The 20414-nt window shown below is 44.6% G+C and overlaps 1 long non-coding RNA gene across 1 annotated transcript in view; it reads left to right on the top strand.

The window, feature by feature from the left end:
- Positions 1 to 20414, top strand: part of LOC310838642 — a 61852-nt gene that overhangs the window by 25642 nt on the left and 15796 nt on the right. Inside the window, exons 3-6 of the long non-coding RNA XR_014561096.1 lie at positions 3509 to 3614; positions 5717 to 5778; positions 5884 to 5917; positions 6661 to 6702. This is a non-coding gene — a long non-coding RNA (uncharacterized lncRNA). The remainder of the gene's footprint in view (positions 1 to 3508; positions 3615 to 5716; positions 5779 to 5883; positions 5918 to 6660; positions 6703 to 20414) is intronic.

The raw sequence follows: 20414 nt of genomic DNA, 5'->3' as shown, positions 1-20414 counted from the left end.
ATGGATGTGACTCTTACCTTTGTACAGTAGGCCTTATTCCGCCCATATAAAATTTGGAGATTAATGTGTGTACACATGTGTGCAATGTGTGTACAAGCACACACAGGCAGATATCTACATCCAAGCAAGTAAGAGACATCATCACTGTTCAAGAACACATGCCAGACAGGCAAAAACACTCAAGGAAAGTGCAAAGCAGGACTGGTGCACCGGGTTCCACAAGCCAGATAGAGGGGCCATATTCAGCATCAAGGTCTGCGGTTCTCTCCCTAGTCTAGAAATACCCTCCACCCCATGTTAACCTGAAGAAGAAAATCCCCCAGAACTATGAAAGCTATGCCCCATCATTAGTAAAATCTGAACTGGAGCATCTAATGTATTTGCATCAGGAACACACACTATAGCTCACTATAAAATCCTTGAAAAGCATGTGACTCTGGCCCTCTTCTCCACAGACCATGGCTTAATCACATAACTACTGGGAGTCAGTGTCACTGTTGCTGCTTTCATCACTGGATGGGAAGGTCATAGAATTAGTGTGTGGATTCACAATTTGGGAGCCACTGGCGGTTGTTCTACCAGGGAAATGCATAATGCCTGCAGGGGCTATCTCTGCATTCCCCGCTGTCAAACTGGCAATGGTTCCTCTGCTTTTTCTTCCTTCTTTTTAATGACCCATGATCAGTCTCTACCAGCCATTTGCTGTAGTTTATATAAAACGACATATTTGCTGTAGTCTACGGGGGGGGGGGGGGGGAGAGCAGATAAGGGTTACTTTGCTGGTTAAAATAATAATAAGTTACACTTTGGTTGAATTCAGCGTATGAACATTTCAATAAACTTAAATTATTTCTTTCTTTAAAAGTTTATTCGGTTTTTTGGAAGTAACACACAAACAGCAATTGATAATTATATAAGTGTATATCAACAAACACAACTCTTACCCTTAGAGGAACAAACACTAGAGGTGTGCAAAAGATTCATATGAATGCTGGGGGCCTTTGAGGGATCTGGAGGCATCGGCAAGGTAAGCTGGGGTCCCTACAAGATAGCCATGAGTTGGAAGAAATTAAAGAACAACAACATGAATACAGAGTCATACATGTGCAACTTAATCTTCATGTACAATGCTTTGGCACCTCATGAAAAGCCAAGGGCTAAACTGGAAAGGGTAGGAAAATGAACAAATCTAACAAGAAAAATAAAATCAGCAAAATAATATTTAAATATGTAGTTAAAATAAATCCATGGCATGTTTCTGGCACTGTCTATACACTCTGATTCTGTGCTGCTTCTGTAGCTCTAGTTGTACATTGTGGGGGGTGGAAATATTCTCATATCCAGTGGGTGAACATTGCAGAGATATTACCTGTGCATGCAAACAAATTCAGGGGGAGGAGAGCTATGACTATCAGTGGTGATGGCCAAACCAAGTATGTCTCTGAATATCAATCTGGGGAGGAGGAAGCAATTGGGGAGGGCTGTCACTTTCATGTCTTCTTGCTTGGGTGCTTGTTGAAGGCAGAGCTGTCCACTGTTGGAAACAGGATGCTGAACTAGGTGGAGCTTTGGCCTAATCATACAGGGCTGCTCTTATAATATTCCCCTTGTTCTAGTGGGACACGTGCTGGTGCCTGTACAACCTTAATTTAAGAACATTGTTGAAGAAGCCAGGCAAGTTTCTTGATAAGTTAATGGCCTATTTTTGTTGCTAAAAAGTGTGGCACTTACTGTAGCAACTTTATGGTGAGTACGGGACCTATTTTTTTAGGGGGGAAATTACTGTGTGCAGCAATATTTATTAGGCATCCTTGCCAAAAGGAAAAAAAAAAGAAACTGCATAAGGCAATCTGATTTGATATGTTTCCTGCTTCTAAGAAATACCACTGCCAGCAAAATCACCTGTTTAGAATGGAGCATAAGTATAAAGGACACTTTTAAATAGTAAACTGGAATACAAAGTACTGTGTCCACTCAAATGTACCTTCCACATTTCATCAGCTCAGCCTTGGATACTATTTCCCTGCTTAATTGTGCCTTCCAGAATTCAGGATCTCAGACATCAGGAATTTCCAGCTCTGGTTTTGGTTCCTCAGGGGAGGTGGTCTGAAGGATTGGCACAACAAATGCTGCAAGGCAAACAAGGCAGGAGCATTCCTGTAAACAAGATGATCCTTGCACATTCAACCTTGCGTTGCAACACGGGATTTTTCACGTTGTTCTAGTCTTAGGTCATATAACAAGTGTCACTTGAGAAGAATGTGGGGGGGGGGGAGGATGTAATAGGCTAGCCATGTGTCTGGTAGAACCCAGTGTTAGACGTGACTTCTCCAAGGAAAAAAGGCTTTAATAATAAGCAAGTGTATCAGGTTTCTCAAAACACACTGCTAGGGTCATCTGAGCAGCTGGCAGGGATACTAGCTCTGTGACCTGCCTCTGAACCTTTCAAGCTCATTTCCTGTCAAGCGTCAGGCCCAAGAGGACAAGCAAAGAGCTGTTAAGTTCTTCTCTAGAGTCGTCTCAAATTAGAATTCCAGTAATGGCTTGAATTCCATTCCACTTGTCCTCAACTGGCCACTTTCAGTTCCTGTGAAGTTTGAATTGTATGGCACAAGCTGTTGTGGGGAAGGACCTTAGCTTAGTGGAAGAGCATCTGATTTGCATGCAGAAGGTCCCAGATTCAATCCCTGGCATCTTCAGGTAGGACTGGGAAAGACCCAGGCATAATATAATATAATATAATATAATATAATATAATATAATATAATATAATATGTTTTTATTGATTTTTTTGCACTTTTGCTTTTGTATTTAATGTGGTTTTCTCATATTTCCTTTTGTTTTCAACCTGTTCATTGCTTTGGAAGCCTTTGGGCCAAAAAGCAGTATATAAATGGCCAACGAATGAATGAGAGTTGCTGCCAGTCTGAGCTTAGATGGGCTGATTGTCCTACATCTTTGGGAGTTGCAAAGGAGGAAGAGGTCAATAGGTTCCATATTTCAAATAACAACCAGATACAAGTTAAACTGGAGATGGTCATAGACATGCTCAGAGACATCACGTTGATGTATACTCAGATTGTCTGGAAGTGGGCAGGAAAGTTTAAGGAAGTTAAACATTTTAACACTTACTAGGGATATTTGAAGATCCTCGCCCAGCACAACCTGAATGGCAGAGACAGATCATGTTCAAATGCTCTTGTAATCACAGCCCAGTTCACTGTTCCCATTCTTGCCTTCTACAACCTTCATTCTCCCCAGAGTCACATGCTGCCTTGCTAACTGTGTGTGCATCTTGTCATCTTCTAGATGTGTGGGCACATTTGGTACTTTACCTACATGTATGGCTGCAGGTTGAAGCTATAGAACAGTGGTGGCCAACAGGTTGGCAAGCAATTGTGTCCCACCCCAGTCCTCTCTAACTGGCCCTTATTCTGTTTATTGTTATGCAGAGTTTAAAAATCCATCTGGGATTAATTTAATTTCTGTGAATGTTATTCTATTGCAGGTACACCAGCTGAACCAGCAAAGTGAGGGCAGGGGCCATAGCTGAATGTCAGAGCTTATGCTTTGCCCCAGGTTCAGCACCTTCCCTCTTCAGCTTAAAGTGCCAGGTAGAGTCAATGGGCAGGACCTCTGATTGCTTGACACATTTGAGATAGTTGCTGCCAGTTAAATAGACAGATGAGGAAATGGCCTGATCTGGTATAAGACCATTTCTGAGGGGCCTAGCTATTAAAAGCTGGACCCTTCAGTCAATTCACTTGGACAGTTCACCTCCCTCAGCTTTAACCACTGGTTTGTGACCTGTAGAATCAGCTGGCTTTCCTAGCCTGGTCCTCCTGATGGAAGCCGCCTACAGAATATGTTCAGTTAGAACAGGAAGTTCTTGCATCTTCCTTTACTGGAAGCAGTTGGAAATGGCAAGACAACTAGATGAACTTACATTGTGTTTTGTTAAACTTCACTGAACTGTGTCCACCTCCAGCAATTCAGAAACAAGAAAACTTCCACTGTGTCCTAGCCTGTCTTGGGGCCCAGGATGCACCATGGGGTGATAGAAGCTGCCTACAGAATATTTTCAGTTAGAACAGGTTTTTTGTTTTTGTTTTATACCTTTTTGCACCCCTTACTGGAAGCACTTGGAAACTAGATGAGCTTGCATTGTATTTTGTTATTGAGCTGAGGCCACCTTTGGCAATTCAAAAACCAGAAAGCTTCCACCCTGTCCTAGCCTGTCTCGGGGCCACTATGTAGCACAGTGCAGTGGATGCTGCCTACAGAATATTTTCAATGAGAACAGGGTTTTGTTTTTGTTTTTAGCATCTTACATTACCAGGAGCATTTGGAGACTACTTCTGGATGAACTTGCATTTTATTTTTTTAAACTCTTCACTGACCTGAACCCATCTCCAGTAACTCAGAAACAAGGAACACCTCAGCCTTGAATTTTGAAACAAGGCCCTGTTTAAACAAATAATGCTTTAAAAGGAGAATATATCTTTCAAAAGATATTGGGATACAGTTCAAATGCATCTTTTAAAATACATATAATGCATTATTGCTGCTTTGCTTGTGGGACACGAAGGATGCTACCCTGATTAAACAGGAGCTAATTAAATGTTAATGAAAAAAATAAATATTGAGAAGGAGAAATAAACATTCTGTTGAAAACTAGATGCCTAACACCTGGTGCATGTTCACTTGGAAGTAAATAGCACTGTAGTTAACGGCGATTACTCCCAAGTAAGTAGGTATAGAATGGTGCTCTAAGACATGAGTAGGCAAACTAAGGCTCGGGAGCAGGATCCAGCCCAATTGCCTTCTAAATCCGGCCCGCAGATGGTCTGGGAATCAGCTTGTTTTTACATGAGTAGAATGTGTCATTTAAAATGCATCTCTGGGTTATTTGTGGGACATAGGAATTCGTTCATATATATTTTTTCAGAATATGGTCCGGCCCCCCACAAGGTCTGAGGGACAGTGGACCGGCCCCCTGCTGAAAAAGTTTGCTGACAGAGATAAACAATACAAGGAAACCATAATTCCCTTTTCTCTAATTAGTGCTTAATGTAATGCATCTTATGGAGTTGAACCTGTAGTCCATCTAGTTCAGTATTATTTGCCCCAATTGGCAGCAACTGTCCCAAGCAGGTGAAGAAGAAGATGTACAGAACCTAACCGTATTGGCAGTGGACTCTTACTTCAACATCTGTCAGTGGGACAGTGTCCTCCACTACACCTGTTAGCAGCAAGCTGACATAAGGGCCATGGTGGGCTGCATGATGCCCACGCTTCTGTCCTCCGGTACCTCGTTGCTGTTCCCTGCAAAGTTGTGGATAACCAACAACAGGTTATCAATAATGCCACAGAGGAACAACCGCCCTTGTGTTTGTTTTCCCCAAAACCATAGTTCCACCTCCCTCCTGTGCTCCACACGCATATCCTTAAATGTCCACTCACAGAGAAGTCTCAGAGACCTGGAGCTGTTTCTCTCTATCTATCTTTCTCCTGTGGTGGCCAGTCTGCTATGTGCAGATCACAGCCAATCAGAAAAAAATAACTATGGAGAGCAGTTCCCACCCCCATCTCCAAAGGGATTTTTTTTTGTAAAAAACAAAATAGCTCACAAATAGGTAAGAAAAATTAAATAGGGCTGGAGGATTTCGTGGGCCTTTTTCATTTATCCATTTATATCCTTCTGTTCCCTAATCAGGGCCCATTAAGTAATGTAAACTTATGGGTTGCAGTTGTGGAAAGAGCTGCCCTGCCAATCAGGTGTGTATAGTTGCATCTGGGCCAATTAGGTGCTTGCATTTGCACTCTGTGGCTGTTAGACTTTTCTGAGTTTGCACTGATGTGTGACGGTTCCCTTATTCTTAGAGCAAGAGGGCTATCGAAGTAGCGGCCAGCAACAGTAAGTGTCTTTATTATATTTTTATTTTGGTTGTAACAATGCCAGACCCAGGAACTTATTGTATTATGAGTAAAAGTGGCTGAGAGGCAGAGCTCAGTGTAGGAAGAGGCAAAGGAGGTTGCTCTGAAGCGAAAGGGCCAGAGGAGGTGTTGAAGGAAACTGGAAAAAGAGATAAAAGGTTACCGTACATTAAACTGGCATACAAAGGAAAGGCATAAGAGAGGAAAGGTGTTGTAAGAGAGGAAGGAAATGTAAAAGCACCAGAAAAGAAGAATGAAAGAAACTGGCAGTGGTTTTTTGGAGTGGGGTGAGGAGGATAAGGTACTGGTAGAGAGTGAAAGACAAATGGGAGAAGAAATGATAGGAAATTAGTAAACCTACTGAGAGACATGTGGTGATGGGAAGAAAAAAGGCTTAATCACATTACGTCCAGAACAAATATTGGCATTTGTGGAAAACTGAGGTAGGGAATTTGTTTCCATAGGGAAAGCACTATGGGAAAGAATCTAGCTATTTCCAAAGATGGAAAGATCAGTAGACAGCGATGTTAGTCAGCTAATTATGCCAAGCTCTGCAGCTGCCACCATTTTGAAACTAGGTCCACACCACCATTTTCTGACTAGTGGGCCTCAGTAACTTCCAGCCACCTTAAGTGGGCCTGAAGATAGAAAATGTGGAAACCTCCACAGTAGAGTTTGTTTGTGTAGCTGTTTGCAGGCTTAGCAGACTTTGTTCCTTTACAGGTTTCTCTTTGCCTGACCCCCAAAAACTCCACTTCAGGGAAGGTAGCTAGTCAGTATTTTGAATGGAATCTCATGCATGTTTGCTTTGAACTAAGCTCGCTGGGTTAAATGGTGCCTACTCCAGAGCCTGTTTAAAATGGTGCTGGCTGGGGCTGTTGGGAGATTTAGTCCCAGGTTTGGGAATGTTGCCTTTTTCTATACGCACAAAGGGTGGCGGTCTTGTGGCCTTCAAAATGTTGTTCAACTCCTACTCCCATCCTCCCCAGCCAACATGACCCATGGACTACAATTCCCATCATCCCTGACCAAGGCATCTGGAGGCCCACAGGTTATCCAGTATAAATTTATGCTTGTTTACTCAGAAGTAAGACTCTATCAGTTCACTGTGACTTGTTCCCAGGAAAGGTGATATAGGACTGCAGTTTTACCCACATTGTAAATTCCCAGTTGCTGGATATCAAGTGTGGGAGAGTGCTGTTGGCAGTCAGGGCTATTCTTATGTTGTGTTCATAAAACACTTTCCATATCTGTCTGTGTACACAGTAGGCCTTGAAATCACATTGGAAGTACATTTCCCCCTCAGAAAATTATGGGCATTGTAGTTTAAGGGTTGCTGGGAGTTCTAACTTTGTGAGAGGCAAACTACAGTGCCCAGAATTCTTTGAGTCAAAGATTGTGCTTTCAAGCTGTAGGGTGTGTGCAGCCTAAGGAGGGTTGAATACAGTCAGATGTGCTTGGCTGTATCCATTTTCTATGGACACAGCCTGTGTTTCTAAACGGATGGGATGAACTTGCACTGTGGAATCCACCCTTAGGTACAATGGCCTCTGGTACCCTTCAAGTATTTTATACTGACTGCCAGCATTTTGAGTTAAGTCAATATATTTGTTTATACTGCTTTCTTCTAAAACAACCAAGTCTTGTGTCTTGTGGCCCTTAAAGACCAACAACATTGTTGTAGTATAAGCTTTTGTGACCTGGACCCTACATCATTAGATATATGATGTGTATCCTCATTTGGCATGTCTATATATGGGAATAAAGAAAAACTTATGTATGCAGTAGGGGCAAAAGGCTAAGAAATGTGAGAAGCAGAGTCAGTGACATTTCTAGGTAGCGTGAACTTGATATATGTGAATTTTGCCCAGAAATGTCATAGAGTGTACTGCTTGCATTTCATGGCCTTTTTTGTCGCCATTGTTTACAATTATGTATTTCACACCCATGTACATGTATAATCTGCCAGTACTTGGGGAAGCTGTTGAAGTGAACTCTAGACAACAGTAAATCTACAAGTCTTTAAGGACCATAGGACTGTGACTTTGCAAATGTCATAGTGGGACTTATTTCTAAGTAAACATGCATTAAATAATTTCCCCATTGAATACTGTATGTTGTAGTCCAACGCTTACTATCTGAAGAACCACTGATTCTTCATCCCTGGTGGTGAAGCAAAATGTTTTTTCCATAGAATCATGGAGTTGGAAGGGACCCTGAGGTTCATTTAGTCCAGCCCCCTGTAGTGCAGGGAATATGCAGCTGTTCCATACAGGGATCAAGCCTGCAACCCATGTAGTTAGCACCATGCTCCTGTCAGCACCATGCCACTGAGCTATCCAGATTGAAGCTCATGTTTGTTTTATTTTTGTGGATGCCTGAATATATATCCTGTTCTCACCCCCTTTTCTGGTTTTGTTTTTTTTCTAAGTAAGTTATAACACAACATTTGGAGGACCACAGGTTCTTCATCCCTGGCATAGACCTGAATCACTTTCTACCTTTGTCATGCACAAAATGGTTTATTAAAATTTTGAGTGTATTGGATCCATTTGAGGCAGATTATCTAGATCAATTTCAATCTAGTTTAAGGTTTGGTTATGGGACATAGACTGATTAGGTTGTCTTTGTTGATGAGCTATACTTGTAACTAAAGGGGTGGTTCTGGATTAGCTAACTGGGATGGACTTTGGAGGTACCAGTTTACATTGGTGCTTGTCTTACTTAGAGGGTTGAGGGACTACAGTTTGATACCATGGTTAATTGAGCTATATGGTGACCCCCAAGATTATATTCTATGCTAATTAGCACATATATGAAACCTTTGGGTGATGTCATTCAGGCGCTTATGGACTTATCATCAACAATATACTCACTTTGCCTCAAAATGGAATGTTGGAAACTTGTTAGTCAATGCTTATAAATGGCTTACTGGGAAAATTAGGATGTTGGGAATTCTTTCAGGCATATGAAATACATTGAAGGCACACAAATGAGGTCAGCCCATTTTAGAAACTAGTGGTCAGCTTTCACACCATGATGTTTGAAAAGATCGTTCCTGAACAAATTGAAAACAAGGGATGGAATTAGACACAGATGGGTTCCACTGACAATGCCAGATAAACTGTATTGTGAACACTTTCACGAGGGACTATTACATAAGATGTGGATTACTGACAGTTTATAGAACAGTCCACTGCTTGTTGGTAGAAAATTGATATTTCTGTTAAATAGCATGGAATGAGAAGTGCATTCACATGTGGCTATATAGGATTAGATGACAAAGACCTCTTAATAGAGCAAGTGGACACTGATTTGTTTGTGATGCTCAGGAAATAAACTGTTTGACACCCTGGCTTTTGGTCTGTAGCACTCCTTGGGGATCTGATCTGTTCCTCATGCAGATGTTTTGTTGATGACTTCATGCAGGTGCTCCATGAGTGAGTGGGGAGAAATGTAGCTCAGTAAATGCCAGTTTGGAAGTGGCCTTTGTTCATGTACAGAGCTGAATAATGAGCAAGTGAATTGACACGTGTCCACTGCAGAATAACCAACATTCAGTGCCACAAATGTTAATGGGGTGTACCACTGTGAACACCAAAAGATGCTTGCCCCATAAAGTATCAAGTGCCCCACCATTTCCCAGCCATGCGTCTTTATGAAATAGAATGTTAGATTTTATGCATTGAAGGTTTTATGTGGTGAATTCCTTCCAACATGCAACATTTGAGCACCGCAGAAAACCACCAGTAGTATTCAGCTAAGTTTTCCCTCACAGCAGTCCCATTGAAAATAGTGAACATTGTTAGGTCCATCATTTCCAGTAGGTCTACTCTGAGTAAACCTTAGTTGAATACCACCCCAAGTTTCAATATTCTCAGTGTTTCAGCTTATTCAAAATAATGGATTCCTACAAGAAAGTGTTGTCTTCAGTGCATAAATTGTGGGGTTTGTAAAAGAAAAAAAAACCCCATTCAAACTGAAGATGACTGCTGAAGCCAAGGACAGAACATTTTTGTGGTGTCCCATCCCTATGGCTTGACGTTGCTGCGGCTGCTTGGATAACAGACTTGTTGGCTTTAGTGACCAATGTAAATAGAAAAAAATGACCCAATAGAGAAACTGTTACAGGAATTAAGCATAGATGAACCATAGTGAACCCAGGATGACAGACAGAAGGTTAGATATATTGGCATGTTTGACTTGGGAAATACAACTTGATGCCTTAGTTCTATACGATGCATACTAGACTCATCATAGTTTTGAATTAGAGACTGTGTGAGTCTCTGCCAGCACTTGCTCTCCTTTCATTTCCAGCAGTTTTTTGTTTGTTTGTTTTATTGAATTTTACATTATTATTTCCACCCCGACAATTACATCATAGCAAATAATAACAGATTAAATTTCCCACTTTCCTCCACCCTCCCCTTGACTTCCCTCAACTTCCCCTTCTGGTTTTTTTTACATATGAACTTGTCCTGCTTACAATACTATTTCCAGCAGTTTTTTTGAATATCACTCTCCTCACAAACATTCGCTCACTTTCTCCTCTCAGGCTTTATAAAACTAGAAGAGTTGTGAAATTACTGTAATTTTCCGTGTATAACACCACCCATGTATAAGACGACCCCTACTTTTGGGAGTCCAAAATTAAGAATCAGTAGTTTAAAGTTGTTCAGCTTTTGCTGAGCATTTTTGGAAAACCCTTGACAGATGCTAGATGAGATATGGACTGTACCAGGCCTTACTCTGTTCAGTGATATTAGAGCATACAAAAATTCACTATGGTCATACTTTTAGTTTAATAGAATATGCCGCTGGATGCAGTATGTACAGTAGTGGGTTTTTTGTGCTTGGGATGGAAGCTGGAGTCCAAAATCAGGAAACACCACACTGGCAACCAAGGTTCAGGTTTCCATTTGGACGCAAACTTCTCTCTGAGTGATTGAGCCAGTCACTCTCAGCCTAACCAGTCTCACAGAACATGTATTCTGCCTTGAGGTCCTTGGAGAACAAGTGGGATAGAAGTAGTAAAGCAGAGGGTCTGAACAAGTAGAGTCCCAACTACAAACTTCTCTATTTTGAGGAAGGGTATTAAATTTATTAAGGGACACGAGTGGCTAAACCACAGAGCCTAGGACTTCCCGATCAGAAGGTTGGCGGTTCAAATCCCTGCGACGGGGTGAGCTCTCGTTGCTCTGTCCCAGCTCCTGCCAACCTAGCAGTTCGAAAGCATGTCAAAGTGCAAGTAGATAAATAGGTACCACTCCAGCGGGAAGGTAAATGACGTTTCCGTGCACTGCTCTGGTTCGCCAGAAGCGGCTTAGTCATGCTGGCCACACGACCCGGGAGCTGTCTGTGGACAAATGCCGGCTCCCTCGGCCCATAGAGCGAGATGAGCGCCGCAACCCCAGAGTCCGTCACGACTGGACCTAATGGTCAGGGGTACTTTTACCTTTGCCTATTAAATTTATTGGACCCCGTTTTCAGATTCTTTGTCTCCAGTTTGTTACAAGCCTCTTCACTACTCCGTTGCAGTTCTGTCTGAAAAGATAGGCAGTGCAGCACCCACCTGCACAAGCTTTTTCCTCCCACTAAAGAGAGCAAAAAGTGCTCTGTGCTTTTGAAGAATTTCATTTTCTTCAAGTGCAATTATGCCCTGAATGACGGAGTATAAAACAGGAGTTCGCAGGGGAGTTTTTAAGAGGTAGCTGTTATTTGACATGCTGAGAAAAGTATTACTTTTTGACTAGTCTGTTAATCCAGCAGTTTAGCTCTTGGAATATTTTGTGATGCAACTTTGGTAATTTCATTAAACGGCTTATGTAGCCAGGCATTATGTGAAAAGTCTAATGCCACTCATTTAGGTCATTTGGACAGACAAGTATAGAAAATTAGGTCCATAGGCATACCCCAAATCATATAGCAATACAGAAACAAGCATGTGATTATACAGTAGAGGCTGTAGTGACATCTGCTGTCAACACTTCAGTCTTACTTTGCAGCCCTTGTATACCTGTACAGGGTTTTTGGCTCTCTCTCTGTAACTAACTGCATATTGAGTCTCCGCAACTGCATTACAAACCCTTTACCCATTGTCTAAATTAATGCTGCAATCCTATACACATTTACTTGGGAGTAAGTCTCATTGACTTCAGTAGAATTGGCTTCTGGGTAGACATGCAGGATTGTGCTTAAATGATCAGGATTGTGTAAATGATAGAAGCATATCCTTATCAATCAGTAGCCAGGCTGAGAATGTATTTGTGGGATTTGTTAGATGTTTGTAGGTGGAAAGAGCCACTCTTAAGACATACTAGATGCTGTACCAGTTCTCAGTGAAGAAACGGTACAAGTCACAGCCAGTCATTTCAGAAGGCAATCAGCTATAGACACTTCCTGGTTTATTTAGGACAGGTTTTATTAGTTGTCAGGAATAAACAAGGGCACAATCAGATGGCAAGTACTTGCATGGAAGCCAAATTAAAACAAACTGCTTGTACTGGGTTGTGCATTCAGTGTTTCATTTTCCACAGTGTTTTGGTCTAATTTACAATGGTTCTAACTTGATAATCACTGGCTACAGCTGAGCAGTAGTCATAACTAAGTAGTTGCGTTCGTTGTGGAACACCCTCTCCATCGCCCAATTTCCGCTTAGACAGTGCACCTAGCCAGTTCAGTTGGTGCATGTTGCTTATTAGAGATTGTATTCAGCAACATGCACAGAAGATTCTATTTTGCTGAATTGAATCAATTTGCAGCTTATGCACATTAAAACTTAAATATACAATGTAAGATCAAATATGGAATTTAAAACCTGAAATTTAAATATAATGCATTTTTTTCTACACAATACAGTGGTACCTCGGGTTACAGATGCTTCAGGTTACAGACGCTTCAAGTTACAGACTATGCTAACCCAGAAATAGTACCTCAGGTTGAGAACTTTGCTTCAGGATGAGAAGAGAAATTGTGTGGAGGCAGCAGCGGGAGGCCCCATTAGCTAAAGTGGCACCTCAGGTTAAGAACAGTTTCAGGTTAAGAATGGACCTCCAGAACGAATTTAGTTCTTAACCCGAGGTACCACTGTATTTGATTAGTGAACTGCACCACAAAATTCAGAGAAGTGTGAAATTTGAAGGATGGATGCATTGAGGTTTGCATATTGTTTTGAGGAAATGCAAATTAGATAGATTTGCATTAAAATAAGACTGCAACAAATTTATCCCCATTCACAAGTAAGGAAAGACTCTTCCTGCCCCTCTTTGCCCCTGATCTGTCACAAACTGTACTCATGCAATACATGAACAGCCTTTTTGTCTCTTCTCTTAAAAGTGCTTTATTGAGAACCAATGTTAATTATAAACAATAGGTGAGATCCCACAGGGGGAGGAAAGAAAGGGAACGTCCCACTTAAGCCAGCAGATGTCCGTTGCGCAAGTGGGGTACTGCAGTTGGCTATCAAGCAACATCAAGAGCATCCCATGGTACAGATATCACAAATGTTACATAGAAGATAAAAAAGGTGAAAGGAGCTAAACTCGAATAATGAGCTTTATTCATAATGCAGTAATACCTTGGGTTAAGAACTTAATTCGTTCTGGAGGCCCGTTCCTAACCTGAAACTGTTCTTAACCTTAGGTACCACTTTAGCTAATGGGGCCTCCCGCTGCTGCCGCGCCACTGGAGCACGATTTCTGTTCTCATCCTGAAGCAAAGTTCTTAACCCGAGGTACTATTTCTGGGTTAGCGGAGTCTGTAACCTGAAGCATCTTTAACCTGAAGTGTCTGTAACCCGAGGTACCACTGTACATTCAGATAACCATGACTCAAGGGATACTCAGGGATACTCATCAAATACTTGCATAATTCTTAGCTGTCATGATGGTCACCAGGGTGGGGTGGGGTGGGGTCCTCCATGCATGCATCCTGCTGCCATCAATTGTGCAGTCGGGGTGGGAAGTGCAAGAGGGCTTTCTCTATGTCAGCACACCTATCTGGACAGCTCCCTACCTCCTTCTACCACTTGATGCCCTCTGTTTCAGCAGGACTTTATCTGCTGCTTGTTCGATTATGTCTTTGTGATTGTACTTTCAGCATATTTCGTTAGGCTTCTTGAGTCATTTGAGTCTTGAGCTAGAAGGGCAGAAGTGCCCTCCTCTTGCTGTTACTGTCTCTGATCTCAAAGCTTCAGCCTCCTGTTGATGTAGAGAACAATTCATTCCTTTTTCTTCAGCTTTTATTGCATTTTTTTGAAGTTTTGCAAGCAGTGTTCTGTCTTTTGCAGTATCTATATCTATAGATAAACATATAGTTTTTGAAATGCTACTGTTGTAATAATGTCCATGTAATTCAGATTTCAGGGTTCAATGTGTTGAAATATCACATTGAAAGATGGATCACTCTCTTACTACATCACTACCACTGAGGAGAAACTCGCCTTTAGCTGCTTTGCAATAGAGTGGTAGCCATTTCTTGTCTTAACAGCTTTGTACATTCTCTCCTGTACCATTGTGAGGCCTTTTGTTGAAGACAGAGCATCAATTTGAAATGTGGGTGGGGAGTAGATTTGGAACATGTTGCCTGCACCCAGAGGCATTTGTTTTCAGGGTAGAGGATGTGCAATTCAGGCCACTGGCGGGCCAAACTGAGAATGTCTGACTGCCTTAACCCAGAGCCCCCGGGTTGTAGCTGTCTCTTGGGCCAGGCCTCTTATTCACCCTATTTGCAATCTCTTTCTCAAGTTTTTTGGCCTCTGCCCCTTTCCTCGGAGCGGAACAGCTTCTTGTTTTGTTTTGCCTTATTTTGGCAAGTCCTTCTTTGTAGGCTTATGTGCATTTCCAGTTTTCCAATAAAAAGGCTAATGTGCTCAGTTATATTTTAAACCTTTTGGGGAGTCTGGAGTGGGAAGGAGACAAGAAGCACTATTGTCATGCAGGAATTTCATGATGTAGATTGTTTGGTTGCATGTCCTCCTCATTCTCCGCTACCGCCTCTCACCAGTTACATAACAAGTCGTGTTCTCGGCTTGTTGTGAAGAATTTTGTGTCCACAGAGAGGCACATGGAGGACCAGAAGTTGCAGCAACATGGTAAACAACAGCTGCAGGGGCTCTATGGCATGCATTGATTTTGGACTCAAGTACCGAAAGACTGTATTACTTCTAGGAAGAGAAAATTTGAGGAGTGGGTGGGCTTTGTCTAAGGTGAGCATAAAACTTGGGGAGAATTGGTGAGGTTGATTAAGTATATTGATTTTTATCTTGCAGAAATATTCATATGTTTTGAGATGCTTCTATATAAAAGGGGACTTATTCAACTACACCGTACTTCATTGTAAAATGTAGGCTATAGATCTGCTGGGTCTTTCGGAATCCATCCTTAACTAGTCTAAGAGTATAAACCCAAGTCCATGCTTTATACATTGTAGAACATGAAATTGCACAATGAACCCTAAATGGTGGTGTGTGCAAGATAAAAACAAATTTAATAAATTTGCTGAATGTAGAGCATTTTTACCCAGAAAAGTAGCATTATTTCCCCATTTAAATTTGTTGGCATGAATGAATAATGTTTGGTAATTCATGCTCTGGTAACTTCCAGGTTGTTGTTGTTTAGTCACTTAGTCGTGTCTGACTCTTCGTGACCCCATGGACTAGAGCACGCCAGGCACTCCTGTCTTCCACTGCCTCCAGCAGTTTGGTCAAACTCATGCTGGTAGCTTTGAGAACACTATCCAACCATCTCGTCCTCTGTTGTCCCCTTCTCCTTGTGCCCTCCATCTTTCCCAACATCAGGGTCTTTTCCAGGGAGTCTTCTCTTCTCATGAGGTGGCCAAAGTATTGGAGTCTCAGCTTCAGGATCTGTCCTTCCAGTGAGCACTCAGGGCTGATTTCCTTAAGAATGGATAGGTTTGATCTTCTTGCAGTCCATGGGACTCTCAAGAGTCTCCTCTAGCACCATAATTCAAAAGCATTAATTCTTCGGCGATCAGCCTTCTTTATGGTCCAGCTCTCACTTCCATACATCACTACTGGGAAAACCATGGCTTTAACTATACGGACCTTTGTCGGCAAGGTGATGTCTCTGCTTTTTAAGATGCTGTCTAGGTTTGTCATTGGTTTCCTCCCAAGAAGCAGGCGTCTTTGGTTAGGCTACTCTAATGGGGCCACATTTGCAGGTTGTCCACAACATGGCTGCTAAGTGCAAGCACACATTTTGTCAGTGTTGAAACCACTGCACTACCCTCCTAGTCCATTTTATTTTAAAGTTTTCTAAGCTGTCTTATTGGACGATGTCAGGGTTTCAGGGACAGAGAGCGAGGGGGAGGGGTCCCAGGGCGACGAGGAAGAGGACGACGATGACCCGAGGTTGTCAGTGAGTCCGTCAAGTGAATCCGAGGATTCCCAAAAAGGAGCCCCCCTGGTCAGGCCAAGGGGCAGTAGAGAGGGAAGCAGTCAGAAGCAGGGGAACGAAGAGGGAATCCCCAGTGGGGGTTGGAGATCGGGACCGGCCTCTCCGTCGGAACGGAGTGAAGGGGGTGGAGTTGCCAGTGTGTCAGAAAGAGCAGAACAGGGAGCAGAGAGGGGAAGGAGTTCGGAGCAGAACGTCCTGCCGGAAGGGGAGGAGTGTAGTACCGAGAGTAGCGTAACGGTCGAAAGGAAGGTCAGAGGCAACGTACGCGCGCCAAGTTCAAATGTGGAGGCGCGCGGAAATGAGGAGAGCCCTGAGGAGGAGCCTGGTCCCAAAGCACGAAGGAGGGGGGAGCAGGCGTCAGAAGACTCAGCCTCGGGGGAGTCCCGAAGGGAGGGAGCACAGGGGGGCAGGAAGACCCTGCGGAAAAGGAAGGAGAGGAAAAGGTGGAGCAGTACAAGCCTCTTAAGCTGGTGCAGGGGCGGGACTGACTCAGAGGGGACTTCTACGATCTAAGAGTAACAGATCCGGAGCCACGGAGCTTGGATGTAATGCCAACAATGTTCTTCAATAAAACCTTTTGTATATAACTTGGACTGGACTTTGGTCTCTTGTGAGCTGGGACCACGGGTGGCTCTGACAGTAAGTCCCCTCTCAAAGAACGCAAATTTTTTTTTTGCAAAGCTCACAAACGGTGACAGCCATGAGTGCGGAGGATCAGCTGACAGCACTGCGAACTACAGTTTCCGAACTCACCGCTGCAGTCCTTGCGTCTCAGAAGAAGCATGACGAAATGGAGAAGCGCTGCCAAGACCTGCAAACAAGGTGGGAGCGTGCAAGCAGGGAAGGGTTCCCAGGGTCCAGGTCAGAGGGAATTGGACTTGGAAGGCGGGGGGGGGGCAGCCTAGTCACCCACTTCGATGGGAACCTGAAGCACTACCCCAGTTTCAGAGCAGACGTTTTGTATGCATTGCACTTGCTTCGTCATGACTTTAAAGATGAGGAGGAGAAAGTGGGGTTTATTGTTTCTCACTTGTATGGGGCGGCCAGAGACTGGTTGCGCAATTTGTGGCGTGAAGATGGCCCTGCCCGCCGCGATTCTGATGAATTCATTAAAGCGATGGATGCCTGCTTCCAGTCAACCGTAGATTTGGATCTTGCACGCAGGGAGATATTTGGACTGCGGCAAGACAAAGCCACTGTGCGTCAGTACCATTCCAGATTTTTTGCTTTACTGACTGCGTTACGCTGGGAGAAAGACTGCACACCTGTGAGGGATTTGTTCTGGGAGGGTCTCAGCGGTCCCATAAAGGACGAACTTGCCAGGGGAGACAGACCTCAGACCCTGGAGGAGGTGGTGCAGAGGGCTCTGGCGATTGGGATACGTCACGAGGGACGTCCTTGGCACAATGAGGAAGAACGTCAGGTGCGTCCACCAGCGAGAACGTCTTCTTTCATCCCCAGGGAGTTCAGTCAGTCACATCCCTCGCCGCTGGGGAGGCAGGGGGAGGAGCCGATGGAACTTGGTGGTGCTAAGGCTCAAGCAACAGCCAGAGCCCCAGCTTCCGGTGCAGTAAAGGCGAAGCCTCCTAGAGGAACCAGGAAGTGTTACATTTGCGACAGTGCACTGCACATGGCGAAAGAGTGCCCCCAGAGGCTCCAGAAACACACTGCAGCTTTAGCAACAGTAGCAGCAGAAGTGATCCAAGAAGAGGAGCTTCAGGGAAACGAAAGTGCCTGGCTGTAAGCACGAATGCTGGGGCTCAGCCAGGCGGATCTATAGAACAGTCCCCAGCGTCTTTGCAACCCACAGACCCTTTACCACCCAAGCCAGCGGTGCAGCTCACCGCAACACTTCAGTTGCCAAATGGGACCACCCTAGAAGTGCCCCTCACGATCGATTCTGGGAGCAACGCCGATTTCGTGGGGATGCAATTCGTCAAGCAGCATCGCATAGCGCTTCTGCCCGCCACGACGCCTCTGAACGTAGTCACGGTGGATGGCAGGAAATTGCTTGGAGGGCAAGTTGTGCAACAGACACCTCCCATGGTGATGCGGATAGGAGATCACCGAGAAGTCATTAGCTTCAATGTCACCCACCTGTCTGACACGCCTATAGTATTAGGCATGAGTTGGCTGGAGAGACACAGTCCTGCTGTAGCGTGGTACCAACGCCAGATCACCTTTTGCTCATCGTACTGTGCTCAAAATTGCATCCAGTCCTGCCAGGAGGAGGGGGCTGAGCACCAGCTGCGACTTGGCATGGTGCAGGCAGTACCTAGCAAGTACGAAGGGTTCCTGGAGGTTTTCTGCGAGAAGGAAGCTGACCAGTTGCTGCCCCACAGACCTTATGATTGTGCCATCGACCTGGTGCCGGGGGCGCAGTTGCCGACTGCAAAACTGTATTCCATGTCTGAGGACGAGATGCAAGAGCTCAGGGGGTTCATAGAGCACAATTTGAAGCGTGGATTCATCCGGGAATCGAAAGCAGTGGGGGGCAGTCCTGTGTTCTTTGTAAAGAAGAAGGACACGCCCCAAAAAAGACTCATTGTGGACTATAGGTTCATAAACAGTATGACCAAGCCCAAGGCCTTCCCCATGCCCAAGATAGATGATCTCCTAGCAACCGTGAGGAAGGGGAAGATCTTCACCAAATTGGATCTGCGTGGAGCGTATAACCTCATACGCATCCGGGAGGGCGATGAGTGGAAGACGGCCATGTTCACGCCTCTGGGCACGTATGAATACAGAGTTATGCCGTTTGGTCTCCAAAATGGATCTCACGTCTTCCAAGCCTTTATGCATCACGTGCTAGCGGGACTTCTCTACAAGAAATGTGTGTGTTTCCTCGATGACATCCTGATCTTTTCGGAAACGGAAGAGGCCCATGAGAAGGACGTAAAAGAAGTCCTGCAGAGACTACGGGAGAACAGGCTCTACGCCAAGTTAGAGAAGTGCCAGTTTGATGTGACGGAGGTGGATTTCTTAGGCTACAAGCTGTCCGACAAGGGGCTCGCCATGGACAGCGTCAAGGTCCGTGCGGTGTTGGACTGGAAGAGCCCACGCAATCGGAAGGAAGTCCAGAGATTCATCGGCTTCGCCAACTTCTACTGCAAATTCATCAGAGGTTTTGCAAAGGAGACGGCAGCGATCACGGACACTCTGAGTTCCAAGAAGAAGAGGTTCGTGTGGACGGAACAGGCGGAGCGCTCTTTTCGGAAGCTTAAAAGCCTTTTCGCCTCCGAGGAGCAGCTGCTGCACGTGAATCCAGGCAGGCCCATGCGAGTGGAGACCGACGCGTCAGACAGAGCGGTTGGAGCCGTACTCCTGCAAGAAGATCCACATGGAAACTGGAGACCCGGTGCCTTTTACTCCCGAAAGCTCAGCAAGGCGGAGCAAAACTACACCATATGGGACAGGGAGCTGTTAGCCATTCACGCAGCTTTCAAAGCGTGGCGACACTTCCTCATAGGAGCCAAGCACACAGTACAGGTCCGCACGGATCACAAGAACCTAGAGTATTGGCGCACGGCGAAGCTCCAAAGCCAGAGACACATGCGCTGGGCGGAATTCTTCGCGGATTTCGACTTTCGGATAGAGTACATCCCAGGAGATTCCAACGTTATAGCCGATGCGCTATCCAGGAAACCGCAATATCTCGATGAAGCGGCGCCAGTAGCAGCCAAGCACATTTTCGCACCGCAGGCGTGGTCGTGCGCTGCCATCACAGTAGATCTGGACGCGGTGCGACGCGCGTTGCAAGTGGATCAGTTCGCACAGTCCAAAATGGAGGAGTTGCGCAGAGGTGTGCAGAGTGGAGAAGAGTTCCAACTGCGCGACGGACTGCTAACTCGCAAAGGTGCCCTCTACGTGCCAAGCGACGAGCTTTGCGCAAAGGTTCTGCAGCAGTTGCACGACGCCCCCAGTGCTGGCCACTTCGGTAAGGAGAAGACAATAGAACTGGTGGCAAGGGACTTTTGGTGGCCCCGGATGCGCGGAGAGGTAGCGGATTACGTCGCCAGGTGTGACACTTGTCAGAGGTTCAAGCCAGTACACCAGAAGCCA

The sequence above is a fragment of the Podarcis gaigeae genome, assembly GCF_964106915.1.
Source record: "Podarcis gaigeae genome assembly, chromosome: 1".
In the NCBI taxonomy this organism is placed as follows: domain Eukaryota; kingdom Metazoa; phylum Chordata; class Lepidosauria; order Squamata; family Lacertidae; genus Podarcis; species Podarcis gaigeae.
This window is presented reverse-complemented; position numbering and strand designations above follow the sequence as displayed.